Genomic DNA, 26,984 nt, shown 5'->3' with positions numbered 1-26,984 from the left:
ATGTTCACTTCACAGACCAAGTTTGTTTAATACAGGACCCTCAGACTAGGGATATATTGGCCATAGGTAAACAACGTGGGAGGCTCTATATGCTAGAAAGACAACCTCAAGACCATATGACAAGAGCTCCTAAACTGAACTTGCCTATCAATGAAGAGAATCTGTACACTGATGTCTGCAATTTAAATAGATGAAAAGTTCGATGTAATGAATCCCTATGGCATAATAGATTAGGACACACAAGTTTAGATATCCTGAAGCAAATGAAACTTTGTAAGGTAACCACTGAACATATGGAATGCAAAATATGCCCGTTGGCAAAACAGCATAGAATGCCTTTTTCATTGAGTGAATCTTGCACTAAATCTGTCTTTGAACTTATACATATGGATATGTGGGGGCCTTATAGAAAGCACTCTATTGATAATTATGAATATATGCTCACCATAGTGGATGACTTCAGTATAAGTACATGGACTTACTTAATGCTTCACAAGTCACAAACATTATCAAAACTGAAACAGTTCTATAACATGGTTTTTACTCAATTTAATGTTAAAATCAAACAAGTTAGAACTGATAATGACACTGAATTTGTTAACAAAGAATGTCAAGATTTCTTCCATAGCAAAGGCATAATACATCAAAGGACTTGTGTCCACACACCTCAACAAAATGGTGTTGTAGAGAGAAAGCACCAACACCTTCTGAAAATTGGTAGGTCCCTAATGTTTCAAGCCAACATGCCTTTAAAATTCTGGACTGATGCTTAACTTATGGCTACCTACCTAGTAAATAGATTACCTAGCAAAAATCTTAAATGGAAGTCTCCCTATGAACTTCTGTATGAAGTAAAACCTGCTTATGATCACATCAGAGTATTTGGATGTCTTTGCTTCATTACTAACACTCTTCCCTTTAAAAATAAATTTGAACCTAGGGCTCTGAAATGTGTGTTCTTAGGATTTGTTCATGGTACTAAGTGATAGGATCGCATTTTGTGCTTATTTTATATAATATTTTAACCTATTTTGTGACCAAATGCTCCTAATTAAATATTATTTTGCAGCATTAGGACAAAAGAAATAGAAAATGAAGAAAAACACCAAAATGGAAATTCAAACAAGACTCAAACTCAATTTTTGGCAAGAGTTCGGAGCTGCTTGGACTACCTCTGATGAAGGAAGAGTTTGACTAGGATTATAATTTTATCTCTATAATTCTTTTAGTTCAACTAGGAATCTACTTCTAATCCTAGTAGAACTAGGTATCTTGCTATTATAAATAGGTGATGTAATTCACTTTAAGAAACAACTTTTGAATTCTTCTATTTCTCTACGTTTTTATATTATTTTGCTTTTCATGCGTTCTTCCATGAGCATGTCTAGCTAAATCTCTCATTCCGGTTGAAGACTTGGTGAATGCTTAAATCCAACGGGTTGTGAGATCTAATTTATGCTTTTTACTTTTATTCATATTGGTATTTGTGTTGTTCTCTGTGCTTTTATTACAAACAATCTGATTTATTATCAAGAATATTTGCCTAGTCAATTGAACTTTCAAATCCGTAATTGTTTGTTTAGTTCGATAACTAGTGGTAACACAACATAATTGATTATGTAGAAGTTTTCGATTATGTTGTGGGGAATGCACAATCTAACTTAAATAAATCCTCGTAGGAATTTATTGGTTAGAATTGGGCCTTTCTAGTTCTTAATGCTGTCGGTAAATTAAATCTTGAGGATGTTCCCAAGGTTGTTTACTGATTAGGGATTTAGTCAACGGACGTTCCTTGGCTATCCACAAGGTAAGAAAAGGTGAGGTTGTTAGGTCGTACCAATGGCCATAACCAATTTATCTATCATGAATAATTGTTATCTTTGCATCTATGATCAACCGTGGAATTAAGCGTGATCCTGTCTTTGACTGGAATACTCTTCTCTTATATTTATCTCTTATAATTTTATTAGCTTTTTAGTTTTATTCTTCTTTACAATCAAAACTCCCCTAATTATTTTCCTTTTTGAAGGAATTAATTTAAAACCAATATCTGTGGATTCGACCCTACTCACACATCTACAAAAGTGTTCGTAGGAATTATTTTTGGTGGATTCGACACCCATCAAATTTTGGCGCCGTTGCCGGGAATTGGTGCCTTTAAATTAATTTCTTTTTCTAGTTACTTGGTTTTATGCCACGTTCTTCTCGTACAGGTGAACTTAAATTTGACCCAGAGATCGAGAAAACTACTCGTAGACTCCGAAAAGAAACCAAGCAACACAAGGAAGAGGCTTCTACTTCTTCTAAACCAGCAGCAGACTCTGAGTTAGACGTGTCCACGTCTAACAACTCTAAAGACGAAGTCATGGCCCAAAATCCCGAACGAACGATCAAAGAGATGACTTCGCTTGACTTAAATCAACAACCACTCTGCATTGAATATCCTAATTTAGATGTTGATTTTGAACTTAAATCCGGTACCATCCACTTACTTCCCATTTTTCGTGGCCTTGCAGGTGAAGACCCACACAAACACCTCAAGGAATTTCAAGTGGTGTGTTCCGGCATGAGACCTCAAGGAGTCACCGAAGAACAAGTCAAGCTAAGAGCTTTTCCATTCTCATGGGGCGATAAAACAAAAGATTGGCTCTACTCCTTACCTTCGGGATCTATTGTTAGTTGGAACGAGCTCAAGAAACTATTTCTTGAGAACTACTTCCCCGCTTCAAGGACTACAAACATCCGAAAGGAAATAAGTGGAATACGCCAATTCTCCGGTGAAAGTTTCTATGAGTATTGGGGGAGATTCAAACAATTGGTGGAGAGTTGCCCTCATCACCAAATTCCCGACCATCTTCTAATTCAATATTTTTATGAAGGATTGTCTGAGGCAAATAGAAGCTTGGTGGATGCAGCTAGTGGAGGTGCTTTGTATGACAAAACTCCTAGGGAAGCACGCAAACTAATCACAACCATGGCGGCTAATAATCAACAATTCGGTAATAGAAACGACAACCCCCCACAAAGGGTAAACGAGGTAAGTACTTCTCTTGATGAACGTTTAGATAAACTTACTTCTCTTGTTGAAAAATTTATAGGGGGAAGCATTCAACAAGTCAAAACTTGTGGGATATGTACATCTTCGGGACATTACACCGACGCTTGTCCTACACTTCACGAAGAATGAACCGAACATGCTGACACCGTCGGTGGACTTTTTGGGCAACAACAAAGGAGACATGACCCATTTTTCAATACCTACAACCCTGGATGGAGAGATCACCTAAATTTGAGGTATGACAATCAACCTCAAAACTTTCAAAGAGTTCCACACCAACCATCACCACCACCACCTCAAACCAATCCCAATAATGGTACGCCCTTGGAGGATATCGTGAAGGCACTCGCCTTGAGCACCCAACAATTCCAACAAGAAACTCGCTTGAGCATACAAAATTTGGAATCTCAAATGAGCCATCTGGCCTCCTCCGTTAGCCGTTTGGAGTCTCAAGGTAAGTTTTCCTCCCAAACTATTATTAATCCTAAACAAAATGTTAGTGCTATTACCTTGTGCAGTGAAAAAGAGCTACAACTCGAAAATAGCACTAGGCGTGGGCACGCACAACAGGGCAAAACAGAGGATGCATTTGAAATTCCTCCAAAAGAAATTGAAAAACCCAACCAAGTCAGTGAGGACAATTCCAAGGTGTTCATGTCCAAACCTCCCTTCCCGGAGAGATTAGCCAAGTCCAAAGAGGAGGAAGAGGAGAAGGATATCCTTGAAACATTACTCAATGTTGAGTTAAATTTTCCCCCACGCAATGCAATTAAACAAGTACCTCGCTATGCAAAATTTCTCAAGGAATTGTGCACCAACAAATCTAAATTGAGATATAATGAAAGGGTAAGTATGGGAGAAAATGTATCTGCCATTCTTCAAAGAAAACTACCTCCTAAATGCAATGATCCAGGTACGTTTTCTATCCCTTGCAAAATTGGAAAGATTGGAATAGAAAAAGCAATGTGTGATTTGGGTGCCTCTATCAATATTATGCCTCTTACCATTTATGAATCATTAAATGTTGGCCCATTGAAAGAAACGGGGGTTATTCTTCAACTTGTCGATCATTCTGTAGTTTACCCCGAAGGAGTTCTTGAGGATGTACTTGTGCAAGTTAATGAATTGGTTTTTTCTGCTGATTTTTATGTGCTTAATATGAGGGAGGATATTTCTCTCAATTTTACATCCATCTTGCTTGGAAGACCATTCCTTAAAACCTCAAAAACCAAAATTGATGTTGATGCTGGAATTCTCTCTATGGAATTTGATAATGAGGTTATGAGCTTTAGAATTGGTGGTGCCATGGAATATTTTAATGATGCGCATTCTATTTTTTTTGTTGATTTTATTGATCCTTTGGTGCAAAAAAATGCTGTGTTCGATGGTGGAGGAGCATTTAAGACAACAATTACCAAAAGCCCCACCTCGAGTCCAAGAACTTACAAGAACAAAGTCTTTCATGACAAAATAAGTTTAATGAAGAAGTCATCCATGGACCGCCAAGTTCTCCTAAATCCACACCATCACCGGTTGCATTACATAGAAGAAGTGGATTTAGAGTGTCCAACTCATTTGAGTTGAGGCACAACAACGTATAGCCAAAGACGCTAAAGAAAGGCACTTCTTGGGAGGCAACCCATGTCCTTTTCTTTTTCTCAATTATTATTATTATTTTTCTTCTCTCTTATCTAACTTCTTGTGAATGTTGTGATACAACTACAATCAATTTTTGTAGGTCAAAAGGTATAAGCATCCACAAGGGACTCTCCCTCTCATTCAAGGTCTCACAATTCTCGAGCTCCCGCAGTTCCACCACCTACCCCCGAATCACTAAGGGACGCTCTCTTTCTCCCTTTCTCTTATTTTATCGTCCTAAATATACATGCTTACCACATTGGGGACAATGTGGAATTAAGTGGGGGGAGGGTGTTTTGATTGTTTTGATAGAAAATGAGTCTTGGTGGATTAATTGTTTTGATTGATGCTTGCTACCCCTTCCATATTTGTTGAAGCAAATATTATTTTATCTTGTTCTCACACTAGCTTTATGATCAAAGACTTAGGCTAATCAAGTAATAATTTGGTAATGTGTGATAAGAATGTGCATCTAATGACTCCTGACAACTTACAGTTAAGAACTTATTTTTGCAAATGGTGATTTGATTTGAAAATTGAGCAGTTGAATGTGGAAAATTGAATGTGGAAAATTGGTGGACATAACCTACCTAGAGAGGAATTTTGAGCCTATACACTCATGAAAATCTACAATTTTTTCTTTTCTTGAGAGATAATGCTTCATGATTTTGTCTTCCTAGAACTTGCTTTGAACCATATCGAGGCCACATCTTTATGCATACACTTGAAAATGATAAAGGCACTAGGATAAAAACCCCTTTAGCTTAAAAAGACCACCTACATACAAATCCCCTTAGTAAGCCCATTTGAGCCTTATAAGCCTTAATTCCTTGTTATGCAACCCTATGTATAAACAAACTCTACCGTCTTTTTATTATCCTTGTTTGGCCCTTCCAAGGACTAGTAGAGCGTCAAAGAACAAAGATGTATTCTAAGTATATGTTTTGACATTAAGTGGGGGGATATCTCAATTATTGTAAAGGACGTTTATGAGCTAACATGTCACATGGCAATCTTGTTCTATGCCTTAATAGACAAAGAAAGAGAGAAAAGAAAAAAAAAACTTTCAAAAAAAAAAAAAAAAGACAAAAAAAAGAGAAAAAAAAAGAGAAGAAAAAGAAAATTCTCTCTTCGAAAGAAAGGCATAGTTCAAGTCGAGAAAAGTGGGACATGAAAGAGCATGAGATAAATCAATTTTGAAAAGCTTGGATTCCTACATCTATTACTTGGTGCTCTAATTTAGTTCCTTGGATTTTCACCTCATTTTTCCTTATTCTTCCTACCCCCAAACCAAAGCCCCATTACAACCAAAATATAAGACCTCTTGATTCAAGTGTGTGCATATTTATAAGTGGCGGAGATTTTGGTGTATAATCAAGCCTATGGTGAAGCATTTTCATAGAAAGCATTTGAGCGAAACACTCAACCAAAAACACTTGAGAGATTGGGAGATATGAGAGCATAGTCCACTTGTTTTCCATGCTTAGTTTTCATGAAGATCATCTTGTGAAAACTTGTTTGAAGCTTGTTGAATTGTCTTTATCATATGATGTACCATTCTTTGAACACTTAACTAGATTTTTGCTTGTTACTTTCGTCTGCGATCCATAAAGTTTGAAATGAACTTCTTCAACTATTTTATCTCTATTTTTTTGCATCGAGGACGAGCACAGAGTTAAGTGGGGGGATATTTGATAGGATCGCATTTTGTGCTTATTTTATATAATATTTTAACCTATTTTGTGACCAAATGCTCCTAATTAAATATTATTTTGCAGCATTAGGACAAAAGAAATGAAAAATGAAGAAAAACACCAAAATGGAAATTCAAACAAGACTCAAACTCAATTTTTGGCAAGAGTTTGGAGCTGCTTGGACTACCTCTGATGAAGGAAGAGTTTGACTAGGATTATAATTTTAACTCTATAAGTCTTTTAGTTCAACTAGGAATCTACTTCTAATCCTAGTAGAACTAGGTATCTTGCTATTATAAATAGGTGATGTAATTCACTTTAAGAAACAACTTTTGAATTCTTCTATTTCTCTATGTTTTTATATTATTTTGCTTTTCATGCGTTCTTCCATGAGCATGTCTAGCTAAATCTCTCATTCCGGTTGAAGACTTGGTGAATGCTTAAATCCAACGGGTTGTGAGATCTAATTTATGCTTTTTACTTTTATTCATATTGGTATTTGTGTTGTTCTCTGTGCTTTTATTACAAACAATCTGATTTATTGTCAAGAATATTTCCCTAGCCAATTGAACTTTCAAATCCGTAATTGTTTGTTTAGTTCGATAACTAGTGGTAACACAACATAATTGATTATGTAGAAGTTTTCGATTATGTTGTGGGGAATGCACAATCTAACTTAAATAAATCCTCGTAGGAATTTATTGGTTAGAATTGGGCCTTTCTAGTTCTTAATGCTGTCGGTAAATTAAATCTTGAGGACGTTCCCAAGGTTGTTTACTGATTAGGGATTTAGTCAACGGACGTTCCTTAGCTATCCACAAGGTAAGGAAAGGTGAGGTTGTTAGGTAGTACCAATGGCCATAACCAATTTATCTATCATGAATAATTGTTATCTTTGCATCTATGATCAACCGTGGAATTAAGCGTGATCCTGTCTTTGACTGGAATACTCTTCTCTTATATTTAACTCTTATAATTTTATTAGCTTTTTAGTTTTATTCTTCTTTACAATCAAAACTCCCCTAATTATTTTCCTTTTTGAAGGAATTAATTTAAAACCAATCTCTGTGGATTCGACCCTACTCACACATCTACAAAAGTGTTCGTAGGAATTATTTTTGGTGGATTCGACACCCATCACTAAGGGATACAAAGTCATGCAGTTAAGCACTGGTAATATACATATAAGCAGGGATATAATATTCTATGAAAATACATTTTCTTTTTCTGATCACAATGAAGATGACTCTGATATGGTCTGTCCCCTTCTTGTAGTTAGTGAAATGATTAACACTGATGAATCAAAAGTGTCCCTTGACAAACCTAGTGATGAACTAGATCAGGAACAAAGAACTGACAACATATCACCTAGGAGATCAAGCAGACTGCACACTAAACCAACCTGGATGAGAGACTATGAATGTCATAACACTGATGACAACACTAACTACTATATGACACATGCACATACCTGTTTTGTGGAAAACCTTTCTAACATGCAGGAACCAAGGAACTTCAAAGAAGCACAAGGAAAGGAAGAATGGGAGAAAGCCATGCAAGAAGAACTCAATGCTCTTGAGAAGAATAAAACGTGGAAAATAGCAAACCTACCTACTGACAAGAAAGCCAATGGATGTAAGTGGCTGTATAAGGTAAAACTTAATCCCAATGGCACGGTTGAAAGGTATAAAGCAAGGTTAGTAGCCAAAAGTTACAACCAAGTAGAGGGAGAAGACTACAATGACTGCTTTGCACCTGTGGCAAAGGCAGTGACTGTAAGAATCTTCCTAGCTGTGGCTGTAGGAAAGCAATGGCCACTACATCATCTTGATGTTAACAATGCTTTCTTGCATGGTTATCTTGACAAGGACATTTCTATGGAACCTCCACAAGGTTATGAAATCCCAAAAGGGAAGGTGTGCAAGCTGCAAAAATCATTACACGGTTTAAAGCAAGCATCTAGAAAATGGAATGAGGAATTCACCAACAAAGTTAGTGAATTTAGTTTTGTTCAATGCAGTCATGACCATTGTCTATTTGTAAAAGGTTCATGTCTGAATCTAATTACATTACTCGTATACGTTGATGACATATTAATAACCTCTGCCTCTGAGGATTCAATAATGTAGGTAAAGGATTATTTGGACAGACTGTTCACTGTCAAACATTTGGGAAGTGCAAAATACTTTTTGGGGCTTGAAATGGCTCGTTCTGTAGGAGGAATGGTGGTATCCCAACACAAATATGCACAAGACATTGTTGAAGATGTGAAGCTAAGCAAAGGGAAACATGTCACTACACCATTACCTCATGGATTGAAGCTCACAGAAAATACAAGAGCAGAGCTTACTCACCCTTCTAAATACAGAAGATTGATTTGGAAGATTGTTATATCTAGGATTCACAAGGCCTGACTTATGCTACGTTGTGCAACAATTGAGCCAACATCTCCAACATCCTTGTGAAGGACATTGGAATGCTGCCATTCATGTTGTCAGATACCTAAAGGGGAGCATTTCCACAGGTTTGTTTTTCCCTACAAATTCGAACTTCTCATTTCAAGTTTTCTTTGATGCAGACTGGGCTGCATGCCAATTGACAAGGAAGTCTCTGACCGGCTTCTGTGTGTTCACCTATATCCTGGAAAATCAAGAAACAAACAACCGTGGCTAGATCTTCCGCTGAAGCTGAATACAGAAGTATGGCTTGTGAAGTTACATGGTTGATATATATTTTGAAAAACATGTTGAAGTCAGAACACCTATCCCTTTTTACTGTGACAATAAAGGCCCATTACACATAACTGCAAATCCGGTATTCCATGAAAGAACCAAACACCTGGAGATAGATCGTCACATTGTGAGGAATAAACACAAAGAAGGGATCATTCAACCAACTTATGTAATTTCAAAGCAGCAGATTGCAGACCTCTTCCAAAGCCTCTATCTGGCAACTCCTTTCTTTACTTAAAGTCCAAGTTATACTTGGTCAATCTTCACCCATGTTTAACTTGCAAGGGGGGTGATGAAATCCAACGAGAATCCGCATCAGATGTTGTTGATGCAGAACAACAATTTGAAGGTGAAAGTTGCGGGAGTTAACAGAGAAGATTGAAGAAGAAGAAGAAGGAAGGAACACAGGGCGAAGTCGTTCTCGCGTTATTGAGCGGATTAACACTTTTAACATTGTTTAAGTGAAAATGCATTTTTATCTAGCCGTTGCTTCTTGTATGTGAATAAGCGTATCATCGTTTTTAGTCTGTTGGTTAGGTTTTCTTCTTCTGAGCATCGTGCTCTGTTTATAAAAGAAGGTTTCATCCTTCTTTGTTGATACAGAGAAGCAGACAACTGAAATAGCACAACCACTTCTTGAATTTGAAACTACTTCTACAATTTTCTTCCACTTTCTTTTCATTCTTGAATTCTATCAAAGGACGGGCTGAAGGTATTTCCAAAGGTCATTCTGAAGGCCTACTCATTGGTCACATTGAGGGCTCTATTGTGGCCTATATGGAGGGCCAAAGAGCCTTCCTTTCCTTTGATGAGTACAAGAAGTCCATAGTAAATGCCCGATTTCAAGGTGTTGGTGACTTTGTGAAAAATCCCCCATGTTCAAGGAAAGCGTTGAGGTTAAAGTTGTGGTTGCGGTAACGAGTCCTTCGAAAAATGTCAAGCCCGAATAGACTTGAATGGTTTTGTGAAGGGTTCTGATAGAAGTTAGCTTGATTTAGCATTGGACGGGAACTTGAAAAATTTTCCCATTGAGCCCGAGCTGTCAGTTGAGGGGAATGAGTTCGCTTATGTGGTAGAAAAGTAGTAGGTGCTGACCCTTCTAAACTAGTGAATTGAGCTATCAAACTTGGTCGGATGTTAGGCCAGATTAAATGTTATATATCAGACTAGATCATTGGGCAATCCCTTTTGTTGTGTTTTTGCTATCAAGGGATTGTCCCGCGATCTAGCTTTTGTAAACTTGAAAGCTCCATTTTGAAATATAACTTTCTGATTTTGACAATTTAATTTCACATAACTGTGCGATCTCACCACTTGTATTCACAAGGGTCAAACAATCATGTCGACTTTGGGTGCGAAACAAGATTAACTCAAATCATTCATTATCTTTTGCAGCCCTTATGCAACCTCTGTACACAAATCTTTTCTAGTTTCAAATTGTGGGGGTCGCGGATTTTCACAGGCTTTGTATGACCACTCAACTAGAATCTTTTTCTAGGTGTAAATCATGGAGGTAGCTACCTTTTGTAGGGCTTGCGCAACCTCTTTAGTTGAATCTTTCTCAAATAAAATGTTTGGGAGATTGCAGCTTTTTACATGCGTTGTGTGACCTGTTTACTTGCAATCTTTTCCAGATTTGAATTGTGCAGGTCGTGACCTTTTGCAGGTCTATAGCAACCTCTTTACTTGAAACTTTGTTAGATTTGAACTGTGGAGGTCGGGGCCTTTTGTAGGCCTATAACGATATCTTTACTTGCAATCTTTGCCAGTTTGCCAACTCGTTTGGATACTTCAACTTTTTCAATAAAAGATCGTTGATTTGGAACTGTCTGTTTTTGAACTTTTGATTATAACTCATTATTAAACTTTTATGGTACAAATTTTGCTTATGTGGTGTCCCTATTTTCTTCCAAGACCACAAGGTCAAAACTTCTCTCCTGCTGAATTTGCTTGGGGTTATATTGGGACAACTTACATGTTTCCTCCCTAATTTCTACTAGAATGACTACCTCAGAATCATAGACTAAGCCAACCGCGGTCTCACCTATGACCGACCTTGGTTTAGTTCAATAAGCCCAAAGAATTCTTAGTAACTCCTCTGCCCATGACCCCTTAGCTTCGTCGAGCCTTGACTTAAGATGTTGGAGTAAAATTCAATTTGTGATCTCAGTCTGTCAATTATATTGGGGGTTGCTGACCACCATAAAATTTTGTTGAATATTTAGTTTTTTGCACCATTCAATTATCTTTATCTCTCGGAATTACATTGTATTATTCCAGATCAAAACTCTCGACATCCCAAAACTACATTTATGTTCCAGATGGACTTGGTTACCTCATTCTCTGAAATCTTTGCAACAGCTTCTGTCTCCACCTACTTGGTTAATTATTCAAGCGCAACTATGATAAACTTCTTCCGAATTAGTGTTGAGGGAAAAGGCCCTAGAATATCGATTCCCACTAGTTTAATTGACATGCAATCTTCATTGGTTCCATTAGGGTCTTTAGCATGTGCATTAGTGTTACATGACTCTGAGAATTTCCTAATTTCTTGGCCAACTCTATGGTGTCTGCTATGAGTGTTGACAAAAAGTATCCTTGTTGACAACCTTCTGGCTAATACTCGACCTCTATAATGGTTGCCATGGCTTGCTTCCTAGATTTTCTGCATTATATATTTAGCTCGCTTAAAGTTTAAAGCCTTTCAGCAAGAGCCCGTCAGGCAACCTCTTACACAGCTCGATCGCCACTCAGTATCTTAAACCTGTATCCTTTGAATTTCAAACGTTTTGCCACCATGGGGTCATTAGGTAGGGTCCCATCTCTAAGGTAAGATGAGTATCTCATCTTTTCATGTTCCAACCCACACCAATATAATTTCAGAATGAATAATATTTCATTCAATTAAAATCAAATAATCTATATCTATATTATCCATACAAATTTTGAATGTTAACAATATTTTTTCCTATTGTGAAAAGGTACTTTTGCTCTTCACTTAATATTCTTTAATAGTAAATAAAATTTGTTGAAAACAATGTTTTAATAAAAATATAAAAAACTATTTAATAATCCTAAATTTCTTCAAACTATATAGATAAAAAAGTGTGAAAAGACATTTATACCTTTAAGAACTATTTTTAATAATTAATGAGAATTAGATATAAAAGAACATAATTGCCTAAATATAATTTTAATAGTTCTAATTGAGAAGACGACTATTTAGTAGTTCTACATTTTTTTTAGTCTATTAAAACATCATAAAACTGTGAATAATTGTAAATATTTTTTATAAAATAAATATTTTATTAGTTTATATATGATAACATTTGAGTAGAAAGTTGCGCATGAACCACAAGCGTAAATTATGAAGCTCAAACAAAATTTAAATGCTAACCTAGTTGTGTATCCTTTCAAGTTCATTCTCTCTCAACTCGATTTAAGTGGTTTGAACAATTAAACTTCTGAAATTGTTTCAATTTTTATTTCTCTTTCTTTTTAAAAATATTTTCCTCTTTCATTTTTTTTTTTTTTCTTCCTGCTCATAATTTTTTCTTTTCCTTGGGGCTAGCAATAAATTCCTTATATGCAACTTTAATTATTTCATTCACGCATTTTGATATCAATTTATAAGCAACCAAGCCAATGTCACCTCTTCTATGGGTTCAAACAAAACAAAGCCAAAAAAGAAAAACCCAAACTTAAACCAGAAAGATCATGAAAATATACTTTTCAAATATGATTATGGAATTTAGAACTTCAAATCTTTTAGTTATATAATTTAAACAAGATATTTAAATTAGGGCATGAAATCCATTTTAACCCTTCATTGAACTTAAAATATATGAAAAAAAACTTAATTTCAAATAGAGTTCTTTCAAAAATGTTACTTGCAAACTTTAAATTCTTATTATTTTATATAATTACATGAAAGAGTAAATAAAAGAAATAACATATGATAACTATTATTTTTTTAACCAATTTTCAATAATTTTACCTTTGCATTAAAAGAATAATTTTTTATAAAAATAATCTAAAAAGATGATCATTTTTTACAAAAGTAAATATTGAAAAAGATGGTTATTATAATCCCCTCAACTTAATAAATAATTAATAAAACAAACTCAATTCAAGTGCTTACTTTAAATTATACTTCTATAATTAAGTGAAAGAGAAGAAAATAAAAATAAATAATTAATAATTCGAAACTAATATAATGTATTGATTTGAACGTACTTGAAGAAAAAAAAATAATGGGACAAATTAACCCAAAGAGAGTAAGTGCTATTAGAGGGCATTTTAGCCACTCAATATCATGACAATCAAAAGTTAGTTATTATAACAGGTAGAACCATAATAAATGGTACTAGCAACGGAACCAGACTTGACTTTTGTGGGTGATCTAACTTTTTATCGTTTTACTTTTACTCAAAATTATTAATAAATTATGAAAGAGTTCTACAATACTTATAGTAAGTCATTTTGATTACATGAATAAAGTTTTAGTTTGAATCAAATTATATAAATCTTTAATTTTAATAATATCGATACTCATATGCTATTCTGTAAAATAAAATGAGAATGATCATAAAAATTGATTTTGAAGTATGATGATGAAATTAAAACTTTTACATTAATCAATTATATAATTTAACACCACAAAAAGAAGTGGGATTTGGCACAAAAGGACGATCGTCCTTCTAAAGTCCGTTCTTGGAACATTTATTGGAACTCATAAGGAGTAGAATATGGTCGATGACGTCATTATCGTCGTATTTTTTGTGGTATTGTTATGACACGGTTAAACCATTCCACTGGTGTTCTAAAATAACAATTACAATTTCTGTTTCTAAAATCGATCCAAACTTGTAACGTTAAACAATTGGAACTCTGTTTGGAACACATTTTTAAAAATTAGGGACGGTCTTGTGCTGACCGTTCCTGTATGTGTGTCAATTGATATTCAAAATATGATATTTAGTAAATGTATTCCAAAATGAGGTACGGTTTGGAAATGTTTAAGTATGGAGCTGGTCTAATATGCCAAATCTTATGTATGTGTTTTACCGATGGCAGGATGTGTTACAACAACCATGACTAAATGACTTACATGTTGAAATGGTTTTGATGTATTATTAATATTATATTACTAATCCCGTTCCAAAGGAAGTACAACGGCTATAATCTAATGGATACTAAATCGTTCCTACATGTGTTCCTAAGACCATTACAGATTATAATTTAATGGCTATTTTTGTGTTCCAGTACCCGTTCTAAATTTTTCTATATATATATGTTCTTCTCTTTCCATTCTCGTTATCTTCTTCCATTCTTCTTATATTCTCTCTATTTCCTCACTCTCTCGAATTTTTTCGATCTGTCACTATCCCACTAATATTTTTATACTCTCGATCGTTAATCTCTCTCGAATTTTCATTGATATTTAAAGTTATTTTTATCAGTTAACAACTTTAACCCTTTATTTATCAATTGATTATATTTATTGTACATTTGTCAAATAAATTTAATGTAAATAAAAATTAAGATTTTCAGTGCAATGATCGAAACTGAGTAGGTAGTCGTGGATTGGCCACTGCCCTTCAGGCTTAAAAGCATTTCGCTGCTTTTCTGTACGCTATTCATGGTGCTACCTTAGAAAATACTTTACTTGAAGATGGTGATGGTTATAATAATATAAATATATTTGTGTATGTGTGTAGGACTCATCATGTTAAACAGCTGAGGAGATGGATGTATAAGAAGAACCTGCCGAGGAGGATAGGTCTTATTCTGGAATTTGAGGACAGTGTTACTGCATTTATACAATGGGTCAAGTCTCAACATGCATATATGGACGGTGAGAAAATTAAGTTTCTTGTCGAAGTGAAAAAATAAAATTTTCAAAATCCCAGACGAGATAAATTTTTTAACTTGTATATGAATGATTTTATACCGTAGTATTATAATTGGACTTCATATAGTGAGGAGAGGGTGCACGAGTTTTTTTAGGTTGTCAACGCGCCCCCTTCGCAGGAGGAGTAAACTTTTGTTTCTCTTGAGGAGGAGGGTACCAATATGCACTGGGGTGATGCGTCATAGATGGATTGGGCATAGAGGATAGTTTTCGATGCCGTCGGCCAACTTTCTAGTCTTCTAATTATAGCCAATATAGTGCGCCTAATGATGGTACGAAGTCGTGTCCTACTGATGCCAGGCCTAGTTCATTTGACGATGGGGGCCCTTATGATTATGTGTCTGGATTAACAGATCGATTTCACAATGTAGTGTATGTTGCCAAGCAGCCATTGTGGAATGGTTGCACCATATCTTAATTGGCATCTGTTGCTGCATTGGTTAATATCAAGGCCGAGGGCTAAATTTCTCAACATATATATGATCGAATTTCATAGTAGACTAATCATGTATTGCCTTGCGACCACACCCTCCCCATGGATATTATAGTACAAAGAAGTTGATAAGAGACTTGAGTTTACCTATTGAGCAGATTGATGCATGTGATAATACTTGCATGATGCACTGGAAGGACGATATTGATTTAGACTATTACAAGTTTTCTGGAGAAGCTAAATACAAGCCGACCAGGAAGCGAAATTCTAACTGCAAGAAGACTCCTATGCCATTCTTAGGTACCTGCATATTACCCCTCGCCTGCAGAGGTTGATTGCTTCAGAAGCGACTGCCGAGCAAATGATGTGGAATGCCAACCATCAGACAGAGGTGGGATCCATGTGTCATCCATTTGATGTAGAGGCATGGAGTCATTTTGACCGAATATATCTCAATTTTGTAGCAGAGCCTCATAATTTTAGACAGGGTTTGTGCGGATGGGTTCGCACCACATGGGCAATACGGTCGTACGTATTCATGTTGGCTCGTTATACTCACCGAACAATCTCCCACCGAGAATGTGTATGAGTTTTAAGTATATGTTCCTGAGATGGTGATCCGTGGCCCTTCTAATCTGAAATGTCTCATCGATGCTTACCTAGAGCCGCTGATTGAGGAATTGTAGAATTTGTGGCATGTGGCTGTACTAATGCACGACAGTGCAAAAAACGAGATGTTCACGATGCGCGTCGCGTTGATGTGGACTGTGAACAACCTACCAGCTTATAGGGATGGCGTCTGACTGAAGTTGCATTTCAAAAAGATGAGATTATACCTACTCCACAAGTTGTGATAACTATAATTATGAACTGCATGACCCAAATGGTATAAAATTAGTCGTTGAGCTTTCTGTTGCTAATCAACAAGGAACAGGTGCATCCCGCTTGGTGCATTGTGAATCTGACGAAGATAGCTTTGACGAGGATTACAAGACTGAAGAAGATTATAAATTAGACATCTGTAATTATTTCTTATATAAATTACTGGTTAATTATATATATTTTCAAAAATATTTGTTATATTTAGGAACGGGCAAATAAATAGAATTAACCATTCCACCTCCATTCGAAATAGTCTCGGTTAATATAAAAATTATTCCTATTGTAATCGTTCCTTGTTGTACGAGCATATTGTTAAATTTAACATAAGGAACGGGCAAATAAATAAAAACCATTCCTGAAATAATTTTAAAATTATTCAAAGAATGAGGGAAATTCAGAAATTATGAATGGTAAGAATTAATTGACCGTGTCTAGAAGAGTTCCAGAGAATTTTGAATTGGCTCCATAATGGAAAGTGGAGGAAAAATTAATTTTAGGAACGATCATTAATATTTGACTGTTCCTAAAATAAATTTAAATCAAACTGTTCTTTAAGGTACAAAGAAACCGTTCCCTACGTGAATAGTAATAAAATCGTACCTAAGCGAGCAACAGAACCCTACCTAATCATAACAAATTATTCCTAGTTCACTTTCCGATTACGATATCTTCACATTCGGGAGCCCGATTAATTCCAAACTTTAACGCATATAAATACTACACATTTGTGAATATATGTAGCGGTCTGACGTAAAATCACATAGTCTGATTGACAGTTGCATTGTTTTGAACGTCGTTGATTGTGAATCAAAGACGATATCTCAGTTACCCGTATAACAAAAAGTTTCAAAACTTCATTGAATGTAATAGTGGGTCGCTTTAATCATATCCAACTGTCTGATTAAAATTTTAACGGTTTGATTAAGAGATGCAGTATACTAATATAACATGCTACTAACATCTATGTAATACTAACAATCTTGGATATACAAATACACTTGATCTGCTGATCATGTATCAATTTATTGAAAAGAATTATATATGTCCAATGGTCTACATAAATTTATGGTCGGCTTTTCTTTGTTCATTAACATGTCCAAAATGGTATTTTCATCTTTTTTAATTTTGTCAATTTAATAAAAAAAATTTGACTCATTTAGTAAGGTCGGTATATATATAAGAATGGTCTCTATACGAGACCACTAAAACGACATCGTCTGAAGACAAAATCTCGTCCTTTAGGTTGTTTTAGCACGGGTCTAGGAATACTTATATAATTAAATTACCGTGTCAAACTAAAGTGCGGGGAACACTAATCCATAGCACATAAAATGATATCGTTCTATGTAGTTAGAAGCGGTCTTTGTTCCTTTATTCTCCATTCTCTCCCGCACTCTCTCACTCTGTTTCTCTCTCTCCCCGTAAAGCGACTGTTTGCCTTCTCCACCACCTCTATCGTTTGCGCTTCCTCTCTCTCTCTCTCTCTCTCTCCCCCTCTCTCTTTTATTCCACCCCCCGCCCCCAATTTTTTCCTCAAATCTTTTTGCTCATTTCTGAACATTTTTTTGAAAATATTTGTTATATATTTTTCTCTTATATATTTTTTGAACTTAAAATAATTTTTCCTAAAATAAAATATATCTTTTCAAAATTAAAAAATAAATTTCTCAACTTAAAATATATTTTTCTAAAATTAAAATATTTTTCTGAAATTATAATACTTTTTTAAAAATTAAAATATAACTTTCTAAAATTAAAAAATATTTTTCTGAAATTAATTATATTTCTGAAACAATAATATTTTTCTGTAATTTATGTTCCTAAAGCTACTAAGGAGGCCCCATAGCCGAATGAGCTTTCCACTGCGGCCAACAAGGAGGATGACGGCCCTTTACATAGCACGGATGAATGTTAGACCACCCCTTTGACCGGGGGCAGTGATGGTGATGCTAAGGGCAATGCCATAGTCATATATAATGTTTTTCATGCACTCAATCTACTTGATGATGATAGAGAAGGAAATTCTTGAGGTCCTAATGCAAGCAACCCCCTTTGTGGTGACCCATGTTGAACGCTGCAATATGGAATGTATGTGGTCTGAACAAACGAGACCATCAGCTAGCGCTCAAAGACCTAGTTGGAGAGTTCAGGTTACAATTTCTTAGACTCCTAGAAATGACAGTTCATACTAATAATGCCATTCATGTTCATTTATCGCTATTCCCTACTTGGAAGTGGTTTATGTCAGAAATGGTGATCAGAAAGTCAATTGGATTTGCAGTTTTGTGAACTACTTAGCAATCTTTATGAATATGATATTGTCTTGATGAATGTAGTGAGCATTCATCTATGGCACCATGTGTTTGTTGTGCTCACTATTTACGTTGAACGGTGTTCTAACGTCACAACAAATGCCCACAGACTAATTGAATAACCCATGTAGTTGGGTTGCGCATTGGATAACAGCTATGGAACCAACTTTTGAGGGTTGGTCTGAAACGTTCCAAGTCAAGGACCTCGAGACTGGGCATCGAGAGTCCTATATAGACTTGCGCTAAGTATTGCATTCATTGGATGAGTGTCGTGTTTCATCGGCGAAAGACGTGAAATGTCTATGCAATTTTAGTTGATTAGTTGACAAGGTTGTTAGCTAATTGAACTGACTCGCAGAAATCGTCATATGAAAGTCTTGGAGACTTGGCCGGTATGACTTGAATTCCAGTTCTGATAGTACAGGATTAGTCCCTGACTTGAGAAATCATGGTAGTCGCATGCATATATGGCTATATCTTGGATCTGGCGAGAGATGACTCTATCTTCGATGTGGTCATTATAAGTCTTTTCCAGTGTAGTTGAATTATATATCGAGGACAGTGGATTTCAAGATAGAACCGTCGTCTATCATTATTTGATGGATATATCTCCTATGCGCTTTGAGATGTTTTAGACTCTCTAAGTCTATGGCCATAGCGGGTGGTCGAATAGGAAATGGTTTTCTTTGTCGATTGATAGAGTAAACGCATATCAAGTATTCAGCATAGTCCAAGATGAGAACCGACGCCCAATTCCATACCCTAGAATAAGGCCGGGAGATGGTCGATGGACAGACCATACCTGTATGAAACTCAAGAGCTTAAATGCTCACGCCAACATTCACCTAGTCTCTAGTGCCATGGACTGTTGTTAGACGACCACCCATGGTGATGGGCATTTCTGACTAATGGTTAATTGAAAATAATTAATTAAATTAGATTTAATTAATTATTTGTGTTGGACACAATGCCAAGTCTAGGTGAGGGTGAACCTAAAGAGTCACACACAAATCACTACAGAATTGGTGGAATTAATTTGACAAGAAACAAATTAATTTAATTAGATTAAATTAGTTCAAGGAGAATATATATAAATGGTTCGATCATTTATTTAATAATTCATTTGATGGATGGCTTAATAATTAATTAATTAGATTAATTAACTTTGGGCTTAACACCTTAAAATAATTGGATTAATTTATTTGGTTTGGCTTAATTAATTAATTGAATCAATTAATTAGAGTTTGGGCTTAGATTTATTTAATTGGATTAAATGAATCTTTGGACTTAGTTGGGCTAAAATTAATTTAATTAATTATTATCCAATGGACTTTGATTGGGTTTAATTTAATTTGATTAAATCAAGTCCGATCGATACTTGAAGTCCAAGCCCATTTGAGGAATGTTGGATCAAGTTAAGAAGAAGTTGAAACTCCCCAACATGATGAAGATTATGGAGTGGTTATTTCCTCATGATTGAAGGTTATATGCATGTGTGTGTACAGGTTGCCTTGGAGGCAGACTTGGTAGTTATTGAATTTTGAATTCAATTGTATGTAATATACAAAACTACACACATATCATGTAAAACCAACAACCTAAGCAACGAATTTTTGCTATCTTTTCTCTCCAAAAAATGTTCTCCTTTTTGTTCTATATTGAATTGGATTCAATTTAGAACATAAAACATTCCAAAAGCACTAATAAATAGTATTAGTTTGGAGTTGTTTTTCTTCTTGTGTTTTGTTCTATTTAGCAATAAAAAAAGAACTATATCTCTTCCTTAGTGTGGTGTGGACAAAATAGAGGGGTTCTAATTTGGATCCTAAAGTGAAAGAAACGGGACAATGTAAAGGAAACAATGCACATTGCTGCTCAACTATAGAAACAAAAAGGTAAAGTTTCATTTTTGTTTCTATATTTTTTGTTTCATTCTCTAGCCACTTGTCTAGCATGTTTATTATTATACTTTTGACAAATACGAATGCCCGAAAATTTCACAGGGAACACCTCTTTGATTCCTTTTAAATAAGTTTTTATTTCACGCTTCCGCCGTGTACCCTGGCCATGCTGATTCTTTCAGTGGTATCAGAATCCAGTTCGGTGTTATGGCTTTAGGATTAACATGTTATTGTTTGTTGAGCATACAATGTATTTAATTTTCTTTTGGGAAGAATGTTTTATGATTTTGAAGCATGATTATATGTTTAGAAAATATGTATTAATTTTGCTTTCAAATTATGAATACCTATGTATTTTTTAAAATTAAATTTTTTGTAAATGCATGATTTTTTATTTCAGTTTTTTTAATTGCAAAAATGCAAAAAAAAAAATTAAAAAAGGAGTGTACGGCTGTTGCTACCCTGCCAGTCGATTACTGGCCAGTAGGCACGCCAAGATCATGCGCGGCAGGAAGGGGGCACCTGCGCGCGCGTACGTGCAATGTGCAGGCATGGTCGTGCGAGTTGGACGCCAGCAGGGGCATGTGCGGCCAGCAGCAGACGGTCGTCTGCTGTCCGAATGGTTGGGCCATTCTGTGTCCGTTTTCCACGAAAAATTAGATTTTCCTATTATTTTCAATTTTTTGAAATTATTAATTTTGGCATATTTTAATTTTAGTTAAATTGAATTTTTATAAAATTAAATTATGCCTTAAATTAATTTAAAAATGGTTTGCAAACAAACAAAAAAATTGTATGTTCGATGTATGCTTGATATCCATTTTTAATTGCATTATTAGTATGTTATTTCCTGCATTTAATTATATTTTTGGTAGTAGATATTGGATATTTATTGTTAAATACATCGACTGTTATTTGTATAACATGTTTATATTTCAGATAAATGTGTTAATTATTATTTATTGTATAAGCAATGGGGATGATCACAAATCCCATTGGCCGAATTTATGGTTTATTTTATGTTGGGTGAGGCCTGCATGCCTCTTTGGTTTAATTCCTTCTTTCGTTTTTAGCCTTGAAATAATAAGACTTGCTTTCTCCCTCCTTTTGTACTCCCCCAACTTTTGATTGGGATTTTCAATTTCAGTTATAAGGAGTGTAGTTAGTATTGTGAGGTTCATTTATTTTGAATAAATGTAAGCTTCCAAGGAGAGGATACATAATGTATATTTTTTTAATGAAAATATTTTCTGTTGTAATGTTGTAAAATAAAAAACATTATAAATATTTTTTATGTTTTCAAAAAATTTAATATTTGTAACGGCCGATTTATTTAAAATCGTTACAAAAAAAGGCGGCCAACTTTTGTCAACAGGCGGGAAATGAAATTATGTAACGGCCAAATTTCAATAAGCCGTGATAGACGCCATTGCGAAATTTATATTTTTGAAATAAAAAATAAAAAAAGGGTGAATTTTAAATTTGATAAGCCGTTATAATAAAATCACTACAGAAGCCGTTCAATGGTAAAGCATACCAGTTGTTACAAAAGCCATTACAAAAATTGAGTCATCTCATAAATTCATATTGGAAAATACAATAGCTTTACACCCGGGCACCGTATTCATACCAAATTTTAATATATACAAGTATGTGCACATTAAATCATATTGGATCATATTGGACATTTGATTTAAAATCACATGGCGTAATTTAGAAATACATCATATTGAATGATTACTATTACGTTCCAGGAACGATATGTTGAAATCTGTATATCCAATAAGGCTACAACTTGGCCGAATGGAGTTTTTGGTAACTGTAATCATATCTGATGGTTTAATCTTAATTTTGACGGTCTGATTAACCCATGCAATTCAACACTATCCAGACTTGGTTTTGCAGATGACTATTGTTGTTCTGCAAGGCGGAGATGTCTTCTATCGGGGTACTTAAGTAGGAGTTGAGAAGTTTGCTTCCTTGTACGGACTCTTGGTCAACTTACAAAAGAGTCATTTGATCATATCCTGATCAGTCCACGGGATCTGAGACCAATTGCTGGTTGTGCTCGGCTTCCAAGAGAGCCACCTACCGATGAGATACTTGGGTCTTCTACTTCTTGCTACCCGGCTATCCATCACAGATTGACAACTGATGCTTTTGAAAATTGATCAGCATATCAGAGGATGCGAAGGCACATCATTATCCTATTCTGCCATGTCCAAATCATAAAATCGGTATCAATGGCCTTGTGTATGTATTCGCATCCGCCTTTATCCTCACCACGGGTGTTATTCGGGAAATTGAGAAACAACTTCGGGATTTTCTATAGAAATGAGCGTCTACCAGTGGTTATGCTAAGGTTACCTGGAAGGATGTTCGCCTGCCAGTTCTTAAAGGGGGGCAAGGACTTCGTGATGTTGCCACTCTTAACCGTACTTTGATGTGCAAACGTTTGTGTGATCTTATTTGCGGTGATAGGACATCTATATGGGTGGATTGAATTTGTCATGTTTGGCTTCATGAGAGATCCATATGGACAGTAGCTGATCGTGAGGGATCGTGGGGTTGGAGGAAGCTACTACGCCTCCGTCCTCTTCTCTAGCCGCTTATCGAGTATCGGATTGGTGATAGTGCTTCTTTCTCCCTGTGGCATGACCCATGGCATAACATGGGTCCACTTATCCTTTCATTCCCGAGAGGGCCTAGCCTTACTAATACGCTAACTAGCACTCCTCTTAACTCGGTTATCATGGATGGATAATGTTGCTGGCCGAACATCACTACATCTAAGAGGTGCTCGGAGACTCTACATCAACTACCAGTCGTGCATGGTGGCTCATATCAAATTCTATGGCATGCTGCGTTGGCCCGCTGACTATAGCTTCAATATTTCTCCTCCTAGCCCTGCCAGGGCCTAAGGTAGGTTGGTCTCACTACTTTTGGGGCCCTTCAGAATCCCAGACACACTTTCGTGCTTTGGTTGGCCATCCTCGACAGGCTTGTCCACATTGGACAAGCCGTGGCTTTCTCACTTCTGCACCTGCTGTATCTTGTGTGCCGATGATGCTATGGAGACGCACAACTACCTGTTCTTCCGATACCGCTATTCGTGGCATTGTTTGGCGGAGATTTGACATCATGTGTAGGTTCCTTGGCCTAACCGATCTTGGACTACAGATGTTGCTTGGGCTTCGTCGCGATGGAGAGGGAATAACGTCATTAATGCGAGCTACAGTGCATTACTTGCTTCTCTGGTCTATCACGTTTGGATGGAACACAATCATCGTTGATTTCAGAACGTGCACCACGATGCACGTACTCGTTTTGTTATTATTATAGATGATGTGCGACAGTGGATTATTAGTCCTGATTTACCACTCTCTGTTAACTCATGTGGTCTTTACCGCTTATAGTGGATCCCTTGGCCTGTCGGGTGTGAAGCTTGAGAAAGATTCATGATTGTACTGTACTCGTGTACTTCTTGTTGTTTAATGAAACTTACATTTACAAAAAAAAAATTATCATACCATGTAATTTTTGTGAAGTTTATTTTACAGTTCTGGAATTTATGCAATTATTGTATAATTTATCATAGTTGTGTAATTTTTTTTAAATTTATTGTATAGTTGTGTAATTTATCATATATTGTATAATTTTTCTGAAACTTATTAGATAGTTGTGTAATTTATGCAAGTATTTTTTAATTTAGATGATAATTTACATAATAATATTATTTACGTAATAATGTCAATAATCATAAAATTAGATCAATATTTTCAATAATAATATTATTTACATAATAATATCAACAATCACAACATTTAGGCTAATTTTTTGAATAATAATATTATTTATATAATAATATCAATAATCACAACATTATCTTAATATTCCCAATAATAATATTATTTACATAATAATATCAATATTCATAAAATTAGACTAATATTTTCAATAGTAATATTATTTATACAATAATATCAATAATCACAAAATTTAGGCTAATATTTTCAAATAATAATATTATGTACATAATAATGTCAATAATCACGATATTATCTTAACATTTTCAATTATAACATTATTTACATAATTATGTGAATAATCACAATATTAGGTTAAAATTTTCAATAATACTATTTTAAAATGTACAGCTCCTTTATGCCCATGTATAAATAGATCACACATTGCTTTAAATTTTTTTAGCTCATCAAGTGAATTTTTGTCAGTAAAACTAGTCATGTATATCCATCTTCATATGTCAATAAAGGACAATGTTGATCCAAAAAAGAGGATAAACTTGAGTAGTACTATAACAAAAAGTTCAGGTGATAGGCTAAAGAAGCTTAAAACAAAACTTGACCTATTTATAAATGTGCAAAAAGGAACTATACAATTTTAAATAACTAATGAGTGCAAAAATCATAAATTCAACAAAAGTTATTCAATTATGATTATTTTTTCAACAATTACAAGAACTAATATTTACTATAATTTATATAGATTATGTCTAGTGCGACACCTCCTGTAAAACGTGGTCGTGACCCGCCACTTCCAATATCACCATATGATGTTTCCTAGGTTAGGGAAGCAGTCTTTCGGCACCCCCACCACCTGTCACGGCCGAATCGTCAGCCGCCCCGCAAACTCCATATGATGCTGGACCATTTCGTGCGGCACTGGCAGTTGAGGAAGAAGACAGGCGTCTGCCACAACAGCGGCTGTATTGCTCGTTTGTAGGATGCTACACCACCACCAGCATTCCCGCCACCATTAGCACGCCAGTATATCAGCTTCGATGAAGCGAGCTAAATTTGTAATGAATATTTTTTAGTATTATTTTATTTGGAAAATCACTAATTAACATGTCCTTTCAGGTCTAACCATCGTTTTCACAAGTGCATCAATGTGTTGGTGCAAGGACAATTTCCCTACCTGTGGCCGTGTATGAGGCAGGTTCCGCCAGAGCACCTCTTAGAATAAATGCTATAAGCCAATCAGATTGGCATCATATGTATTTTATTGTGACACTTTAATCAATATATTTAATGTTATTTCAAGAGAATAAAATTAGTATTCGTTATTTCGACCTACACTTTATTGTGCTCATTTTGTATGTTTACATTTTACATAAACATCACAACAAAGCCCACAAAATGATTGACAACCATGCAGTTGGGCCGCGCATTGGATGGCATTCATGAGATCAACTGGTAAAATATTAGGTTTGAAACGTTCTTAGTCGAGAACCTGAAAAATGGGCATTGAGAATCCTATGGAGACTTCTGCTAAGAGTCGCATTCAAATTGGTGAGTACCGTGTTTCATCGGCGACAGATGCAGAACGTTTATGTGGTCTTGGTTGGTTGATTAGCTAGGTGTCAAATCAACTTAACTCACTCGCGGGGTTCCTCATATGAAAGCCTTGGAGGCTTGGTCAGTATGACTCGAATCCGCAGCTTTGATAGTACAGGAGTAGTCATCAGATTTGAGGAATCACGGCTTAAATTATTTATTAAAATTTATTAAATATATAAATTAAATTATTTTTTAAAATTTATTACATTAATTAAATTATTTTTTAAAATTTATTAAATATATGAATTAAATAATTTATATAAAAAGTTATTATAAAATAAAAATGTAATAATTAGGAACATTTTTAGTAATTGTAAAGAAAATATTACAAATTAAACAAATCATCATTCCTAATGCCATTGCTAAAACAATTTTAAATAGTGTTCCTAAATAAGAATAACAATTCTTAATACATTGATAAAATAGTTTTGAATATGTTTTTTTCTAAATAAGATTGATCGCTCCTAATACCATTGCTAAAATAGTTTTATATACATGTTTGTAAATAAAATTGATTGTTCCTAATACAATTATAGGAGACTGTTCCAAATAAAATTTTGACCGTGTCTAATACTATTTCAAAGATTGATAACCAAACCATTCCAATGACCATTCCCAAATAAATCACCAATACAGATTAAAACAGTTCCAAAATTCAGGCATGAGTATTACAAAAATCGATTCAAAATTACCTTGAAATAAATTATATAACTGCTTAAAATGTTATCCAATCCGTTTCAATTAAAAAAAAGATTTTTTCTTTCTCAAATTCAATATTAGGAATGGTAACTCAACGTGTTATAGTGGCCATGCCAAATTGGAACATTCCTTCACTAACCGTTCCTAAATATTTGTAACACCTTATGCAGTGACAGTTAGTAAACTCTTTCGAAACCGTACCAAAATCTGGTCTAAAATTATTTCTTCAATTCTAATCCTGCCAAATGACAAAATAACTGTTCCTAAACTCACCCAAAGTCCCGCTTTCTTGTAGTGTAACCAAGATATTGTGTAGTGAAGTCTATTTAACCCTACATTTTATTAAGATGAGCTTTGGCCC

The sequence above is a fragment of the Sesamum indicum genome, linkage group LG1 (genome assembly GCF_026168435.1).
Source record: "Sesamum indicum cultivar Baizhima isolate 11 linkage group LG1, ASM2616843v1, whole genome shotgun sequence".
NCBI lineage: Eukaryota > Viridiplantae > Streptophyta > Magnoliopsida > Lamiales > Pedaliaceae > Sesamum > Sesamum indicum.
The sequence above is the reverse complement of the archived record's forward strand: the minus strand, read 5'-3'. Positions refer to the sequence as shown.